The following is an 18148-nucleotide window of genomic DNA, read 5'->3' on the forward strand; positions in this document are numbered from 1 at the left end:
ATTGATAATGTCAACCCGAATCAAAATAGGATTAAACGGCCTAAGCAACACAAATGGAAAGCTGAACAATCACGGATAGAATAACCGACACACCACCCCCAAACAAATTTTTGGCAACGAAGTTTAGAAAATTTGTTTTAAAAGTAGGTCTTTTAAAGTCAAATTCCCGAGACTTCCTAAATTACTATTTTTATGATTTTAGAATTTATTTATATTTTTTATGAAAAAGATTTAATAGAGAAAAACAATAAAGCAATAAATGCATTATTCACACCATAGAGGACCATGACTCAAAAACCGAGAAAACATGCAAGAGTGTAAAAGGTGAATTATGTTAAACGTGGACTTATGATATGATACTTACAGCCACACACTCCATAAGGAGGGCCTGGTTACCTGAATGGTGCACTTGTCAATCTATGGAAGTAAAAGGAAGTGCACCAAACAACAAAATGAGTCTTTTATAGTCAGATACTCAAGACTATATTTAAAACATATGTTTATACTTAACATGAAGTTTATCATATATCAACAACAGAAATAGTTGTGGATCGTTCCATATATAATTACCATGGAATGCACCTCCAAACAGAATCAAGCACCAAGATTTTCTACGACACAACTTAGTGAAATGAAAGCGAGGTCTAATAGATCTCGAATGTAACCGAGCATGCACCGTCTTCTTCATCTTTGAACAAGAGGGTGTCCAAGTGAATGATCTTGAGAAAATGGATGTTTGTGGAAAATATGGTGGATATGGATGAATTTTAGACGTAAGGAATGGAAGAAATGAGAATGTGGGTTTAGCACAAAACTCATTCATGGTGTAGGTAGGAACTGTCTCAATTCTAAAAATGAAGGTGTCAAGTGCCTTTCCCTTGGGAATTATTTATGTATTAAGAGGATTTAGAAAATCATTAAGCACAAAAGAAGCAAGAGGGTCAAGCGCAAACTCCAGGTTTCTTTGAAAAGGTGGAAGTTGGGGAAAATTGGTGATGGAAGATGAATGAGTATCAGCTAGAGCTCTCAGGTCTAGATCATTAGAAGCTTTGAGATATGCAAGACATTCCTCGATAGGTGGGTCAAAAGAATCACTAGGATAGAGGGTAAAAAATTCTTCTTCTGTCATGGCGTCGAGGGATGAATGGATGTTGATAAGTGGGGACTCGCGAGGTGGCAAAGAAGAGTTGCACAAGAGTTAAAGGAAATCTTCCTCAATTTCATCTACGTCCAGGGAGTCCTTGTCGAAATTAGAATTTCTAAAGGAAATGAATTGGTGCATATGATTATGAGGAAACGTGTTGTTAAAATACTCTTGAGCTACGCTCTCTATCATGCTAACTTCTCTATCGATATTCGTATCAGAAAATTGTTTCATCGTTTTAAAAACATTGACCTCAACAAAAAGATGGCCAAAGGACAATGATATCGAACCATCGCGGCAGTTTATAAGTGCGTTGGCAGTTGCCAAGAAAGGGCGCCCTAAAATGATCGGAACAGAGTCGTTAATGACTTCTGTATCGAGGATAACAAAATCCGTAGGATAGTAGAAATCCTGAACATTAACAAGCACTTTTTCAACTACACCCTTAGGATACTTGATAGATCGATCAACTAATTGCAACGTCATTTTTGTAGGTTGCATCTCCTGTAGACCTATTTGTTTATATAAATAATAAGGGAGTAAGTTAACACTCGCCCCCAGGTCTAATAAAGCAGTGGTCGTGTGAGTATCTCCTAAGGTGCATTGTACAGTAGGACGACCAGGGTCCTTGTACTTAACGATTCCATTATGTTCGGTTAAAGTCAGAAACTGTTATGTTAAAAAGGCGTCTTTAGGAATATTTGTCTTACGCCTAGTAGTGCATAACTCTTTAAGAGACTTAGCGTGGTGAGGTAATTTTTTAATTGCTTCGAGAAAGGGTAGGTTTATCGTTAGATTTTTGAAAACTTTCCTAATCTCGTCATAGTTTGTATCCTTGTTTAACATAACTAATCTCTATGGAAACGGTGGTTTCTCTCTATATTTAGCGTATGAGTCAACTGGATGTCTAACCTTGGCTTTCTGTTTCTTAGGTTGTGGTTTAACTGGTACCTCTACAGGGGTAGGCTCTTCAGTTTCTATTTCGATATCTAGTTCAATATCCGGTGTAGGAACTACTTGTGGTGTAACTATAGGCATAGTTACATTGTTATCAACCACTCTACCAGATCGGAGAGTGGTGATGGCATTTAGCTCACCTACGTTTGCATTTTTCGTACTAGTATTTCCGTTTACCTCAAAGGCTGTGTTTGTTGTTTTAGGATTAGGTATTGCTTGAACCGGAAACACACCTTTGGGTTGTACTTTCTCTTGTGCTAACTGCTGTAAGGAAAGTTGGATAGCTTGTAAAATCTGTTGTTGAGATTGCATAAAGGCATCGAAATGATCCGGTTGTAGAGGAGTAGTTGTTACAGGTTGTGTGACAGGAATTATGTCACGTTGATTATTAATAGGTGGGTTGTGATAGTTATTATTATTAACCGGAATGATACCTCTATTAGCATTATAATTATTATTGTTATAATTATTATAATTACCATGACCTTGTGCTTGACCTTGTCCTTGTCGTGGTTAAGCTTGGTTGTTATAATTATAATTACCCTGACCTTGTCCTTACCTCGGTGGAGCTGGGTTATAATTGTTTGTTGGCCTAACATTTGGGTTAAACAACCTTGGAGGTTGTTGATTATTTTTCTAACCGAAGTTGGGGTTTTGTCGCCAAGCTGCGTTAGGTTCGCTATTAATGGAGCAAACATTATCTTGTTGTGATTGTTGTTATTCATAGGCGAGAGGACAATAGGAGTCGGGAAGTTCAGGACTCAAACAGAAATTATATGGATTTGAGTTGACATTCATGACGGGGATAAGCTTTTGTTGAATAGAAATAGCTTCTACCTTTTTAGTGAGAGATTTGATTCAATTTCTAAGCTCAAGATCAGGTTTCATCTCAAACATACCGGTAGCCTTAACTGTTGTAGAAGAACTAGCTGAACGAGAGATATCATCACTACCCCCCCCCCCCCCAGTTATTATTACGCTTTGTTTGATCTTCTAAAAATTTATAAGCCTCTGAGGCTCCCTTAATGAGGAAACTACCCCTATTCATTATGTCAAGCACCTCTTTGTGGTGGTGCAACAGTCCCTTGAAAAAGGCACGAACTAACGTGTCTTTTGCTAGGTTATGGTGTGGACACTCTATAAGAAGATCGGTGAAATGATTCCAAGCCTCTAAAAATGATTCATAAGGATTCTGTCGAAAGAAATGAATCTTGGAAAGCATTTCATATGTCTTCAGAGGTGGGTAAAAGTGTTCCATAAATAGTTGAACAAGTTTAGCCCACGAGTCCACAGAATTAGGTGTTTGGGTAGTTAACCAAGACACCGCCTTATCGGCTAAAGTGAAGGGAAATACCCTCAGTTTAATTTGTTTAGCACCAACCATAGGATGGTGGAATGTAGTAAGGACTTGGTCAATCCTATGCATGTGCTGATAAGGTTTTTCATGGTCTAACCCATGAAAATTGGGTAACAAATTAAATATATTTGGGGGGATTCGGAAATCCCCCACTGGGTTTGATAGAACGATGCAAGATTTTGGGCTATCGTTCAAGGCTTTGTAAAAGTCAGAGAGAGGAGACTCTCTTTCTTCAGCCATTATATCAGGTGTGGTGTGTGGTATGCTAGTTAGAGGTGTAATGAGTGGTATACTAGAAAGGCGTGTTTGTTGACGTTGTCGGTTGATTACGTTAGGTGTTGTTCTTCGACCTGACCTTAATCTCATGCAAGGCTAAGACCAATCTTAACTAAACACGACAACACTTAAACAATCCTGATATGCTAGTATGAACCTATAACAGGTGATGCGAGGTGTGGAAGAAAGAAGTACCTGAAAGCCTCCTTGATTTGCTTATGAATAACGTCTTGTTTACGCGAGCTCAATGTATATAACAAGTTAGAAACAATGAATAACTTGAAGAAATGGAAATTTGAACTAACCTGTGGAAATCGGGCGTTTTCAGAAGAGGGCGCGGGGCGTGCTCTGGTTAAGCCTTGGGAGGGCGTGGGTCGCGCTCAAGGGAAACTTGAGTTCCAGTGATTTGGGCGTGGGTGGTGCTCCACTGAGGCACAGGTGCGCTCTGGTATTCACTCGAGTTACAGTGATTTGGGCACGGGTGGTGCTCCACTGAGGCACAGGCGCGCTCCGTGTAATTCACTGATGTCTAATGATTTGGGCGCGGGTGGCGCTCCAAGTTTGCCTACCAAGGGCGCGGTCGCACTCCATGTAATCCTGCGAGGAAAATTTTAGTTCTGAAATGGACAACAACAGTTAGAATTAAACAAGGGTGGGTGGGTTTAATTAGACTTTGGAAAGACTAATTATACTAACGAAACAATTCTAAAGAGAACTAAGATGGTAGCGGTGCCATTTGATAAAAGGGAAAACGATAGTTTTACTCACGAGTAAATGATGGTTCTTAAACGTAAGTAAAACTAAAACTAGACTTGAATGTGTGTTATTTATCAAAGATTTCTACTCTCGATTCTATCGAAATAGAGTTGGAGTAAAAGATTCATTCCACTCCTAGTTCTTTAGAATTTGCGTTTCCTAAGATTATCAATCTATCCAAAGTTAATGAGAGTTTTATGAAATTATACTACGATGCAAATTATGCTAACAAGATACAATAATTTAACAAATAATACTAAGGTTTGAATCTAGATAAAGAATTAGGGGAATTTGATTCCACCTAGAATCCAACTTAATAAACTAGTATAGATTGTTATAATCCAATTCTTACGTTTTTACGATAAGAATTGGTCGTTCTAATCCCTAATCAATCATGACAATCTCTACCAAATAATGACTAGCATGTGAGGAAGTCTAACCCATTCTCATGGTAAATCAACTACCTTCTAGAGTGGAATAAACTCTTACAACTAGTTCTACACTATACAATCAAGTTTTCATCAAGGCTTCATCAAACCCCTCTAATGGAGGTTTAGCCTTGATTCATCAAACTATCATTTCCATTTGAATTTGAACAAGACATAATATAAAGATTCTAACTTTACTAATATAAAGTTTCTAATCAATAATTCAAAACTAAATTAACACTAAGAAATGATTAACCACTAAGATATGAATTTAACAATACTAAAACTAAATAAGAATTTAATCACTAAACTAAATTGGAATTAAAAACTAATACTTTATTATAAAACTAAATATGATTCTCAATTAATAATTTACTTGTTCTAACTAATCTATTGCAAAGTAAAAATTGGATCTAAAAACAATAATTGAAAACTAATTTATGGAATGTAAAACTAGATCTAGAATTCTATGTTAATCGTTACTTGCTACCTAAAACTAATTATATCTTAAGAGTTAAGTCTTGTGTGTGGAAATAGAGGAGACCAGATCCACATTTTCGTGCATGGGCAAAGGAGTCATGTTTTGGGCCGGAAAATCGAGCCCAAAACCTAATCTCTTCAGTCCACAGAGTCCTTTTCAGTTAGATCTGACTTCAGCAGGCTTTTATCCACTTTTGCTCCTCTGATTAGGTCAAGGCTTGGACCATTGGAAAGCTGATTCCAAGCCGGTCATTTTGACATAATGTAGGCCGAATTCCGTGCTCTTGGTCCAAAGATACGGTCTTTGGAAGTTCTGCTGACTTTTGTGTACTGTTTCTACCCGCGTTGACTTTGACTTTTCAGCTTTGACCGGGCTTTACAAAGGCTTTTTCTCCTTGAATCTTGGCCTTTAATCACAGAACTTATTAGCAACCAACCCTTGCTCCTTTATCTCGCCAAAGTGACACATTTCTGCACATAATTGATTTCAATGCCTGAAATACATAAAAGCACGTAATCGGTATTAACTCTTATTTATTACTCGCATAATTGGTCTAAAAGTATTATTGTTAAGGGGTTAAAACTACAGTTTTGGGCTCTTATCATGCAACAACCTCCTAATTTAACCATTTGAACACAAATAGAAATAGCCATACAAAAAGTCTGATGCAAATACAATACTATCCATGTCCTCAAGATGAATGCATATACAACTTATTAAAGTAGGAAAAATAATTAAAGCAAGCAATAGTAAGAGTTTTTTTTATCTTCATTATGGAGAAAAATAAAATAAAAAGAAGTTCCCAGTGAGGATTTATCATCATCTCCTCAACTAGAACCAAAATCAGTGCAATCACCAACTGCTAAGTTTTTCCTTATAAGTGTTATTACAGTTATTAACATTAACAAGCAATCACCAACATGTAGAGCAATCCTAGGATGAAATACTGACTCAAGAAGCTTACATCAAGTTGTGCCTAGTGAACTTCATAGTGAGGAGGTCCAAAGTGAACCAACAGGGAGAACATTGACAACAGACAAACTCAACAACATATCCATGCACTATTACATAAAAACATAGCAATCAACTCTTGCATATATTGCCAAATACTAGTAATCGGGTATCCCATTTTCTAGGATATATTATATAATCAAGTACCCTAGCCCCCTTTTTACACTTAACATGTACTTAAAATTTAGGACACTGAAAATATGAAAATGAGAAGCTAGAAATGGATCAGTAACCGTTTGCTTTTAATTTGATGTCCCTTAAAACAGAAAAGATAAACTCTTTTATCCTTCTACCTCTTTTACAGTACGTCTTATAGATATCAAGTTGAGAACAACATATATACATAGATTTATCTAGAATTATTAATACGTTCAACTAAAGCCCCAAAGTTTTGGAAAACTATGAACAAAAAGCTAAGAATTTCAATGTGAACAAATTACAAGTAACAAAAATAAATAGAAGAACAAAGAATTTCAATGAGAGTTTCAGTCTCAAAGTACCTTATAGCCAAACAATGATCCTGAAACAGTGCAAACCCCTCTGTTTGAGTGTCCTTCCATCTCTTTGGAGAAAAAGTCAGATTTTTTTGAGAAAATGGCTAGGGGTATAACGTGATTTTGAAAGAAATAATTGAGTTCATATAAACCCAAAGATTATCATAGAATCAATATTTAATAGAGAAAAGAAAAAAAAATCGAATTGCGTAATCGAAATCACCGGCGTGAAATTTTAAGGGGTTGAAGTGAAATAAAAAGACCTAAAACTAACTTGGAATGGAGTGATATTGGAAGTGTTTGTGGAATGGAACTGTTTTCTATTGGAAGGAAGGGGGAGACCGAATGTGGCTTTGTTCCAAGTTGTTCTAGTTAGTGGGCCAAAATATTTGGATTCAAGACAGTCACATAAAAGTCAGGGAATATGTAACTGTTTTGGGGGAATGGTCACAAATAATACGCCACACACATGTACCCTCTTTCCTATAAAAAAAACATTTGTGACCATTTAGAAAACGATCTTCCCAAAAAAAACATTTTAAAACAGTCACAAAAACTATTTTCTGCCATTTGTGACCGTTTCAAAAACAACAGTCACAAAACCCTTTTTTGTACTAGTGTAGTCATACTTACTAGTAACTAGTTTTTCTTCACAATACAAGTCCTTAGTAGGTATGTAGTTTTTCTTATTTGAGTGTTAATTCAAAAGGTGGTGAGTGAAGCTTTAATATTGTAGTGAGTATACTTCAAAAGAGTTTAGATTAGAAGTTGAGATTCATCCTAAATTGTTTAGAGTTTGAGTGAGGGAGATATGAAGAAGAAAGGAAGACTCTTGTAGGATTAGAATGGTTCTAACCTAATGAACTTGAAAGCTTTGATTGTTTGATTGAAATGACTTGAAAACATGAAAGGAAGATTGATTAAAACATTGAAATAAAAGCAACAAACAAGATTGAAGATTAAAACAAAAAACAAGTAACAAGTTTGATTGAAATAAAGAAAAGGAAATAACTAGTTGATTGAAATAAAATAAAACAACAAGAAATTAAAAACATGAATTGAAAAACAAGAAAAAAAAATAAACAAACCAAATGGTTTGGATCCTAAGATAATGGATGAGTTTTCTCCCCCTTGCTTTTTGTTTATATACCCCTACTTTTGCCATTTACAAATTTGCCCTTCTCTATTACAAACTAGACACCTCACCCTTTCAATTTTGCTTTTGCTTTTGCTTTTACTTTTTGGCTTCTTCATGACCAAGGTAGGTTTAGGAATAAAGTCTACATAATTTGAGATAAGGGCCTTTATCATTAGTCTTTCGATATGAGGACTTTGATCGTTGACTTTGACCGGTTGACTTTGACCTTTTTAGCACTTTTCCACAGCAGCTAATGGTCTTCCTAATAAGCGTGATTAATGCTCCTTTTGGTACTAAGACGCAGTTTTTATGATAAGTGGTATGAAATACTCCTTAACCTAAAAAAGGCAGTAAAAGCTATGAGTTGTCTTTTCGTTAAGCGTAAGAGGGACTGTAATAAAGCAATATATGGGTAATAAAACGCACATTTGGGAGCTGATCACCACCCCCAAATAGCATCTGCTTGTTTGTCCCCATGCAAGGATGAGAGAAAAAACTACGATCATAAATGAGTGATTTATTATACATTATACTAATCTCATTTTGCAGAGTGCGATTATATTGACCATATGCAACAAGGTCTTAAACCACTAGAAATTCCCTAGTGGACGAACGTTAAGCCTTGTGAGAGTTTTTCAGTGAAGGTACTTACAAACTTATTCTATTTAGTACAAAGGGTCTTGTTTCCTTATTTATTCTCAGAAGTTCATACATCTTATTAGCGGTGAATAAGGAAAAGCTCCTTTGAACTTAGAATAACATATATATATAGTAATTTAAGTATCTAAAGATAATTATACAAAACATGAGCAATGAAATGCAAAAACAGAGTCGTTTCCGAGGCTTTTGGAGAGCTTCCTTAAGGTGGGTTCTCACATGGGTATGTTGCAATCACAACTCTCTGATAGATTCACTCAAGTTCGTTATCTCAAGTGCAGCGGGCACTTATATTCCTCACATACTCAAATAATGTCCAAAGAAACTGGGTCGATTGATCACACTTGCCACTTACTATCACACTATCCTATTCCTAATAGAGCTAGATGTCTTTTATTAGAAGTTATGGGGCTAGGGTGATGGTTTAGAAAGAAAAAGGAAGGGAAAAAAAAATCTTATAAGTCGAGAAATTGGGTCTTCAAGATACTTGTAACCATAGAAGAATTTTGTTTTGTTCTTTTGCTTCCGAATTGTGATACATTCTTTTAGCCCTTTGGCTTTGTGACTCCATATGATTTTGAATTTTTGGGAGCTAACTTTGTTTTTGATATCGTCTCCTTTTGATTTTGAACTTTTGGGAGATTCAAATTTTGACTCCTTTGGATTTATGGATTTTTGGTTTTTGATAGGTCTTTCTTTTCTTTTCTTCTCTTTCTTTTCTTTTTCTTTTTGAAGCAAATAATTGTTCTATTTTTGTACAAGGTCTTCTCTTCTCTTTTTCTGATAACCATCCAGTTCTTAATTCATCAGTTGGATAAGCTTTTTATTTTGTGTTGTGACAGGTTAGGACTTATTGGTGAAGAATAAAAAGGCTTTTAGAAAGGGTGAAGGCTTAAGAGGGGTAATTAGAGAAAAACTATATTTTTGGATTTTTAAAGTTTATTTGGCTATATCGATCCAAAAAGGGCCTAAATTCCCTCACAGGATATGGCGTGGTGATCAAGCAAGTGGACGTGTGGTCTTTCTATCCGGACATCTTTTGTGTCATCACTTAATAATCGTTCAGATGAGGCTTTTGGCTAGATTCTCATAGGATATGAAACTTAATTATTCTAACCTTGGATTTGGAAACTCACTGCTATATACACACAAATGCTGATGCATGCCATTCATGAAAAGATGCAGAAACTATTGTACGTATATTAATATAAGTACGAAGAACAAGACCTTACTTGCTAAAATGAGACTTCTAAACTTTTTATTCATCAGAGAAAAAGGAAACAATACTTTTTAATACTAAACGGAAAAATATTTTTGGTCTTTTTCGATTTTTTTTTTAAAAAAGAAGAAATATAATATTATATATACTATATAGAAAATGTATAGTTTTTGCAAAATATTATTATACCAACTCTATGATAGAACTATGCTTTGTCCTCAAAGTATGGAGAGATAATGAAAGAGATTACCATAGAAACATGAGCAAAAATGGCGATACACTTGTATTATGTTCTTCATGATGAAAATACGCCACCCGGCCCCCAAATAAGTTTATTATACATGGTTTATTATACTAGGGTTATTTATTCTACTATAAAATCTTTTTGGGTTTTTGTATTTTTGAAAACATGCATAGAAGAAAAATGAAAAATTTTGGTATGATGTATCTGTTTTACTTTCTACTCATAAACCAAATTCCACAAGAAAAACAAAACAAAATAAAACAAGCAAATAATATTAAGTATAAAATTAAACTTATACTACATCATACACGTGAAAAAGAAACATAAAAATAAAATAGATCCAATTATACGAACAGTAGGAATCCTAGTCAAAATCCGTGCGTGACTCGTCTCGACGTCTAGAAGATCCTTCTCCTTGCTGACGTCGAGGCCTGACATATCTATCACTATGCGGGAGCGCGTCTCTGATACTCTGTAGTGTTCTAGTCACACTGCTAAAAACGTCGTTGCTCCTGCTGGAAGGTCTGTTGCTCCTCTCTAAAGGTATGCTGTTCCGCTCTGATATTCCATTGTTTCGCTATGATGTTATCCTGAGTTTCCCTGTGCTGGTGGAGATATAAGTGCAGAATCCTCTGGGCTCCATGGAGGAAGTGAATTATGTCCATGGGCTGAGTGAACTATCGAGTGGCATCTTTGGCGAAGTAACCACCTTCTTAGTTGGGCGTGCTTGCTCAACAGCTCTAGCTTCAGGTGGAAGCCATGACTTCTGGATGCAGTGGGCATAAATAGGACCTGTGGTAGCGTACTTGACCTCCACTAGGGCGTCTGTGGTTTGAAACCCCCAATGTATGATCTTGCTGACCAGCACTGGTAGAGGGGCAGTTGACTTCTTCGGTTTGCAGAGTTGCTCGAAAATAAAGGAGACGATGCAGAAGCTATTTTTCTGCTCTTGAAGAATCCTATAAAAGATGAAGCATTGCCTTACCTATATTTGAATGCTTGGCCAAGCCTAGCAGGTTGTAGGCTGTCCACTAAGATACTGCTAGCTGGTTCTAGGAGTGTAAAAAGAAAACCGTTAACCTATCATCCGGTAGGGCACCCCGGTCTTCACCCTCCACCCAAACCCGCACCGACCCAAAAACAGACCCGCCTCGCCCCGCCACCATTTTTACACGGTCGGGCTATGGGTGTAGGTTCTATGTTCAAACCCGACCCGTCAAGCCGTTGACCCAACCTCGTTGACCCGCACAATTTCAAGACTCAAGTATAATATTTTTGTATTTTGTTTATATTTTCTTTTAACTTTTGTGGAAATTTGGGAGATATGAACACAAACTTATGAGTTCAACATCAATTTCAAATATTCAAGTTTGAACATTTGGCAAATATTAAAAGTTAAAATTCAACTTTCGAATTTTGGAGAAGATGAATTATTCATCCTTATATATTAATTTCGAATTCTTTTAGTTTATATTTTATTGTTTTCTACCATAGATCCTCGCTCCCATCTTCATTTTATCATGCTATGGAAAATAATCAATTTACAAATAGTAAATCAGGAGAAAGAAGTTTCAAATTTGCAGATATGGTTTTGGGTTCAAGTTCAAGTTTTTTTTTTGTTTTTTTTTCATTGATTGAATCCATTTTTTTTTTCTCTATGTTGTGAATTGGAAATATATTACTTGCAGAATTTGAAAGTTATTTTTTTAGTGAAATTGGGTTAAAGTGATAATTTTCACCCGATCTGGATGACCCGCCCAAAACACTACACACCATAAGGTTGATTTTGCAACATATGAGATTTTCCATTCCTAACACTTATACAGCCGTGACAAATGCTCTAACACTCATTTTCCGTTGGAAATAGAGGTAACCGTACTTACTATCTCTGTGGAAAAAATTATTTTGTTTCTAACGTTTCTTCAGATATTATGTGTCAGTTTTCTAAATGTTACCAAGTAGAAAAAAGAAAAAGAAAAACGAAATTGGAAAACATGAGCGGGACTAATTCACTTCCGCGCTCATCTCAATTACACAACCCTAGAAAGAAAAGGTTATGAAGGAAAACTTGGAAGTCTAAAACTGTTGCCGCTGCTCGGTGCTCATAGTTTGGTAACTTGTAAGCCGCCATCTTTCTTTTCTTCTTCATTTTCTCATCGTCCTTATTCTTCATATTTTTCTGTGTCACTCTTTCTCAATTGAAGTTTTTCGGTTTTTGGTTTCATTGTTTAAGGTTCTAGAGAAGTGATCTACTGGAGAAAAAGGTTGCTTTTTGCCAAGGTAACTAATTAATTATTTCGAATTTATAAAGTTTCTCTTTTTATAAACTAGGGTTTTGACGAGGTAGATTTCTAGTGCTTCTAGTGTTAACTGATTTAACATTAGAACTCAACTGATGCTTGAAGTTGTCTTTTGCTTTTTATTGTACTGATTTAATTTATATATGTATATTGTGTATTGCTCTAGCTAGGGTTTGGATACTTTAGTTAGCATTTCTACATGTAAAGATTTTCTAAGATATACAAGGTTTGTCTTCTAATTCACATTTTTTTTCATTTTTCAATAGTATTAATAGTTTATGAGCTGATTTAAGTCTCTGGGGTTGTCCAAGTTTTGATCTTTGATGGTTTTATGTTGATTTATAAGTGTTTTATGAGACCCCTTTTATTAAAATCTTCGTTTATATGATTTTTACTTCATTTTTTTAGCTTTAGTGTGATTTATATGGGGATGGACATGGGATTCATTAGATGGGTAGTCAAAAATCAATTTCACCATGTGTTTTTGCTAGTTCATGTTATAGCATGGTTATCTGCTGTCGTAACTGGTCTCTAATCTTTACACAGCCATAAACTGGATCTTAGATTGGATGTGTTGCCTCATCTGACAAACAATCTGCTATTGCAGCCGGAACAGGGATTGGAAGTTGTTGTAGTTATATGGTGTGTTCTTGCTTTCCTTTTTTTTTGTTTGTTTAAGTTTTCTTTGATCTTTGCTTTGGTTTGGGTAATCTGAACTTAACAAAGGAACTAAAATAATTTGTCTTGAAACATGAAACAATATATTTCTATTTATGGAACAAATAGAAATGAATTAGAACAATATACTTGTACTGGTGGCCTCATTTCATTTTGATGCAAAATAGAGTGTGACTTGTGTTTTGAGGGAGTGACTCTTCTGCATGAAGGTCACTGATTGAATTGACTAATAGCTATAATATCATATATTTGTTCTTTTTGTAAACTGAATTTTTATTGCTTATAACCTATATAGTTGCCCAAGAATTGCCCTGGAATGTAACTGTACTAAGCAGTGCCAATGTAAATATAGTTGTCCATAAAAAAACTTTGTAGAGTTCTGCAAAAAGAATGTACCAAAGAACTATTCATAGATTATGGTTCTGAAATGGTCAGTGATTATACTGATGAATTTCAACGTTTGTTTGGTCTTGCAACAGCATGGAAAGCATCCTTGAACACTATCAACAGTATTCTCATACCTCTAAGGACGTTGTTGCGACTGATCTGGAATCGCAGGTACACGTACTATTGAACTAATCTCGTGTACATTGTCGTAAAATCATAGTCAGAATTGCACAGTGAAGTAGATTGAGTAAATTCCATATTTAATAAACAAGTGAACACATGTTTATCCATTTGTGAGTCTCTGGAAGCTATTGAAATGAATGATATGACCGCCCAAAACTTATTGTAATTGTGTGTTCGTACATCTTCGTTTAAAGTTTAATTTACGGAGATATCAGCCCAAAGGAATAAGCATTTTTCGTTAGATTGGCAAACAAGCTTCAGGAGGCCAGTAGGCAGTCCTGTCAAACCAACTGAACCTGTTCTTGGGACTAGATCTTCGTTTTCTTTCCCCACTCCTAAATTTGTTTGTATTTTGGATAGATTTTGTTTTGGAAAATCAGTTGGCTCTAAAAGGATTCACATTATTCTATCATTAATTCTATTCACTCTTTTATGCCACAGGGAAGCCTTTCTTTTGAGTACAAGAAACTCAAGTCTAGGCTTGAGACTTTGTATGAGGAGATTTAGCATGGTTACGGATACAGTCACTCATGGCGTCCTACTCAGGTCTGTGTACTTTTTTTCGGGATATCTTGGATGACGATGTGCATCATTACTATAGGAAATAACTTTTTATTTTAACTTCCATATTTGATATTTTCATTATGTAGGTGGTGGATGAGAAATGTGTAAGGACAGTAAACCCAAGAAAAAATTAGTGAAAGAAATTCTTGTTTGAGTCTACGGGAGCTATAGATAGTGAGTAGTCTCTGCGGTGTTTTACAGTTTTCAGTTGGCTTTTGTGTTTTTACTGCTTGTAATAACTCTTGCTGTCTTTTAGCCTGTATGTTGACCCTTTGAAATACTGGACTGAGTTAGAGAATGTGAGTATTGATGTTCTCTCGTATACCTTTTCGTTATATACTTTTGTTAAGTCATCTACTCTATTTTGTTGGTCTGAAAAAATTTGACTCTTTCCTAATGGGAATTTATTTTTCAGACTCTTAAGCGATACAGTGGAAGTTATAAGGAATTGTTTCAAAACTATTTGGAGAAGGTATATTTCTTTTGCACACTATAGACGGGTATTGATTTTTGTAAGTCTCAAGAATTAATAACACGAGAAGAGAACTCTAGTTTTTTTCTTATTACTTGGGGTTGGCCTGTACGATGTTTCTCGCATTCAGCCTGAAGAGAAGAGTTTCTGAAACCTGAGGTTAGCTAATACTTTTTTCTTAATTAGTGTCTATGCATGTTTACTTGTAGAAACATTGTATTACATCATTACGTTTGATCTATTACAATTTTTTAATTTAATCTTCACCGGTCAAAAAAAAAAAAAACTTCATCATTATATTTTTTGGATTCGGATCGATGGACTACCACTACCAGAATATTTATAGTTAACTTAAAATGCTGGCGCTGCTATTTTGAGGCTCTGTTATATAGCATTCAGGATTCTTAATTCTTCGTTTCTTTCGATTTGATATTTAACCGTATAATTTTGCTGGTGAGTATCTTTAGGTCTTTACGTGGTCTGTAACAGTTAGGCCTGCTGACTTTACCAACTAAGCTAGCTGCTATTTTGGCTGACTATTGAGTTCATGTGTTATAAATACATGATTGTTATAGATGTTGTTTCTAGGAAACATTTCCTTGCCCTCTGTTGTAAGGGAAAGCTTCTCATCTTGTGGTTTTCCTTTTTGTTGTTCCAGAAAACCAGGGGGCATGCAAGTTAAAAACATTCAAATCTATTAAGACAGTATTAACTTCTTTCTTCTAGTGTCACTATAACTCCTTATAACAAGCACAATGTTATCTAGATGTACCTTACTAAGATTCTAGTTTTGATAGATTAGGTGTTATCTATAACTCCTTATTAGTTGGGTGTTGTTGCTGCTGGTGGTGCCTGCTGCTACTGGTGTCGCTGCTGGTGCCATGGACCTGCTGGTGCTTGTTGCTGCTGGTGTTGCTGCTGGTGCCATGGACCTGCTGGTGCTTGCTGGTGCTGGTATGGCTGTAACAAGCAAGACACGCAGAAACCCATTCGTTTGTATCGAGCAAGGTATTTGTTTTATGGTTTTTCTTAGTGGCTTAATAAAAAACTGGACTAAAGGAATAAGATTTTTTTAGATCTTATTTCTTTCATTCTGACATTGTTTAAATGTTCAAACCTTTTGTTCCTCCACTAACTATCCAAACCTCCAAGGGTGGCTTTTGTGATTTACTGTCTTACAAAGGAAGTTTTGGGCCTGTTTGTTGCTGTCAACAATTCTTTTTATTTTGTGTTTATTACCGTTTTTCATTAGCAAATGAGATGTTGATTACCAAAAAGTCATAAGTGTTCTACCACTACAAGTTTAATTATTTTCTTCTCCACTATGCAGGACACTACACCATTAGCTGGATCTTCAGTAGGTGCCATTGTCTGTGCCATTATTGCCTCTGGAAGCAGCATGAAAGAGGCTGTTGAAGCTACCAAAGTTCTTGCTGAAGACTGTCGGCTTATAGGGACTGCATTTCGCCTCGGGGTATATATAATACTAGATTATTGATTTCTTAAAATCTTGATTTTTGCTATCGAATATGGTCTTCCCTGGTATTAATGCATATCTAAAACTAGACTTATTTTTATTCTTGAAATTGTGTACCCAAGATCCCTCGGGTACATTATTTGTGTTAGCACCCTAACAGTGCATTTGATGCATATTTGCCTAATTTTTCTTATACTGAGATGTTCGATGAATATTACTTTGAAATTACCTTATAAACTAAGATTTGTCCACGCAGTACCATTTCTTTGACCAGTCATAACTGATATGTTGCTGTTTGCTTATAATTGCTAAAATAGTTCCTTTTAATGTTTGGTTTTGTGAGGCTAGTAAAACCTGAATGTTTGAACAGATTATGTTGTGTTTTATTAAAAGACATTCGATCAGTCTAATTCAACACTAATTACTTGAAAGTTACAACTTTTCAGTTGTACATATTAATTCCTTTGGAAAAGGAAAATTTGTTCAAAAAGATATATGGGGCTTCTAATTACGGATTCTATAATATAACCCATTCTTCTTTTTAATTCTTGCATATGACCATTTACTTTGTGAAAATTATGGAATCTAATTTTGCTTGTTTCAAAAGAGGGGTTCTTATATTTAATGTCCATTTGCAGGCTGTTCTAAGAGAACTTGTGAAGTTCCTCCCTGATGATGTTCATACTAGGTCCAATGGAAGAGTTTGTGATAAGCATGCTTTTTTCTTTATAACTATTGAACAAACATAAGATATCTTTTTTATGTTTAATTTGGTAATTGTCTTCTTAGAGGGAGAGAACTTAAATATCCTTCAATTGTACTTGACCTGTTATTCGTCTTCATTCTATTGGTCAAATGTTGTTGGTTGTCAAGTGTCGCCGAGACTTTGAGCAGGGTATGTTCCGTAGGTTCTTACACTTCAACTTATAAAAAGCAAGATTTGAGAAAATATTCGGTCTTGAAAGTTGAAAAGAATATGCATTTGTTTGTGTAACTTCTGGGAGGGAGGGGAGACTTTGTAAGAGGTTTGATGATGTATTGAATATAATTGTGTAGCTTCGAGACATATTGTAGTGACTACATGCTTTGGAGTACTATATGAAACTTCGAGATATATTGTTTAGGTTTTTGTGTACTATTGTATTTGATTATAAGTATTTAGTTTATTTGCCTCGTCACTCTAAACTGATTTTCTTTGGCATGCAGCATTCTAAACTAAAAAATACAACATGATTGAGCTGTTGAAATCATATGGTGGCTTATCTTATGTAAGATCTGGCCTACCAACTTTGAATTGTAGCTCTTGACTTGTATTGTGCTAGTGAGTTCTAGATTTGAGGTAGCCTAGCTGCTGACCAGGCAGCCTCCTCACCTTGCTAGGATCTCTAAACCTAGGTTTATGGCCAAGAAAATTTCAGAACTGTTGCCAATGCACTATAAGACTTTAGCTTAAACTTTTGTCTACTTACTGGATTTAACAAGTGTATTATTTGCAGGAGAACTCTTAGCTAGAAGGTTAACTGTAAATAGTTTCACTAGATTAATTTTCATTACCTATCTCAGTTTCTGGTTTAACGACCTTATTAAGTTAGTTTTTGTCGCCTTATTCATCCTCTTCTTAGTAATATAATCTTTATCAAGTTGGTTTTTTTTTGGGTTTTATCTTGGGCTAACAAGTTCAGAGATTGTTGTTTGGATGTTAGGATTTGGGTTCACTATTGCATGACAGATATCATTATTTCGGTGGGCTTATCGGTTTGGACACTAGTTAATGGGGTAATTGGAACTAGGTCTCTTTGGTTGTTGATAGGTGAGTTTTGATAGTTCTGGTTAAACTGGGATGGAACCAATGCTCTATTTTGATTATTGTAGGTATCTTGTCTTTGTCCTTGTCTGAAGGTATTGGTTGGTTTTTTGAAATTTGG

General features: G+C 35.5%; 1 long non-coding RNA gene across 4 annotated transcripts; it reads left to right on the forward strand.

Annotated features, from left to right (window-relative positions):
* Positions 1-12075: 12075 nt before the first annotated feature.
* On the forward strand, positions 12076-17346 carry LOC147497397 (uncharacterized). Of its 4 annotated transcripts, none has more exons than XR_015195117.1 (12): positions 12119-12281; positions 12396-12442; positions 12629-12688; positions 13009-13104; positions 13620-13698; positions 14152-14256; positions 14361-14448; positions 14531-14573; positions 14690-14905; positions 15573-15754; positions 16077-16220; positions 16862-17346. It is a non-coding gene; the product is annotated as an uncharacterized LOC147497397 (long non-coding RNA). The 4 variants fall into 4 exon arrangements; XR_015195118.1 differs by having other exon boundaries at positions 12633-12688; XR_015195116.1 differs by lacking the exon at positions 12629-12688 and having other exon boundaries at positions 12101-12281.
* The last annotated feature ends 802 nt before the right edge of the window (positions 17347-18148 follow it).

Source organism: Coptis chinensis, chromosome 5 (genome assembly GCF_015680905.1).
Source record: "Coptis chinensis isolate HL-2020 chromosome 5, ASM1568090v1, whole genome shotgun sequence".
Classification (NCBI taxonomy): domain Eukaryota; kingdom Viridiplantae; phylum Streptophyta; class Magnoliopsida; order Ranunculales; family Ranunculaceae; genus Coptis; species Coptis chinensis.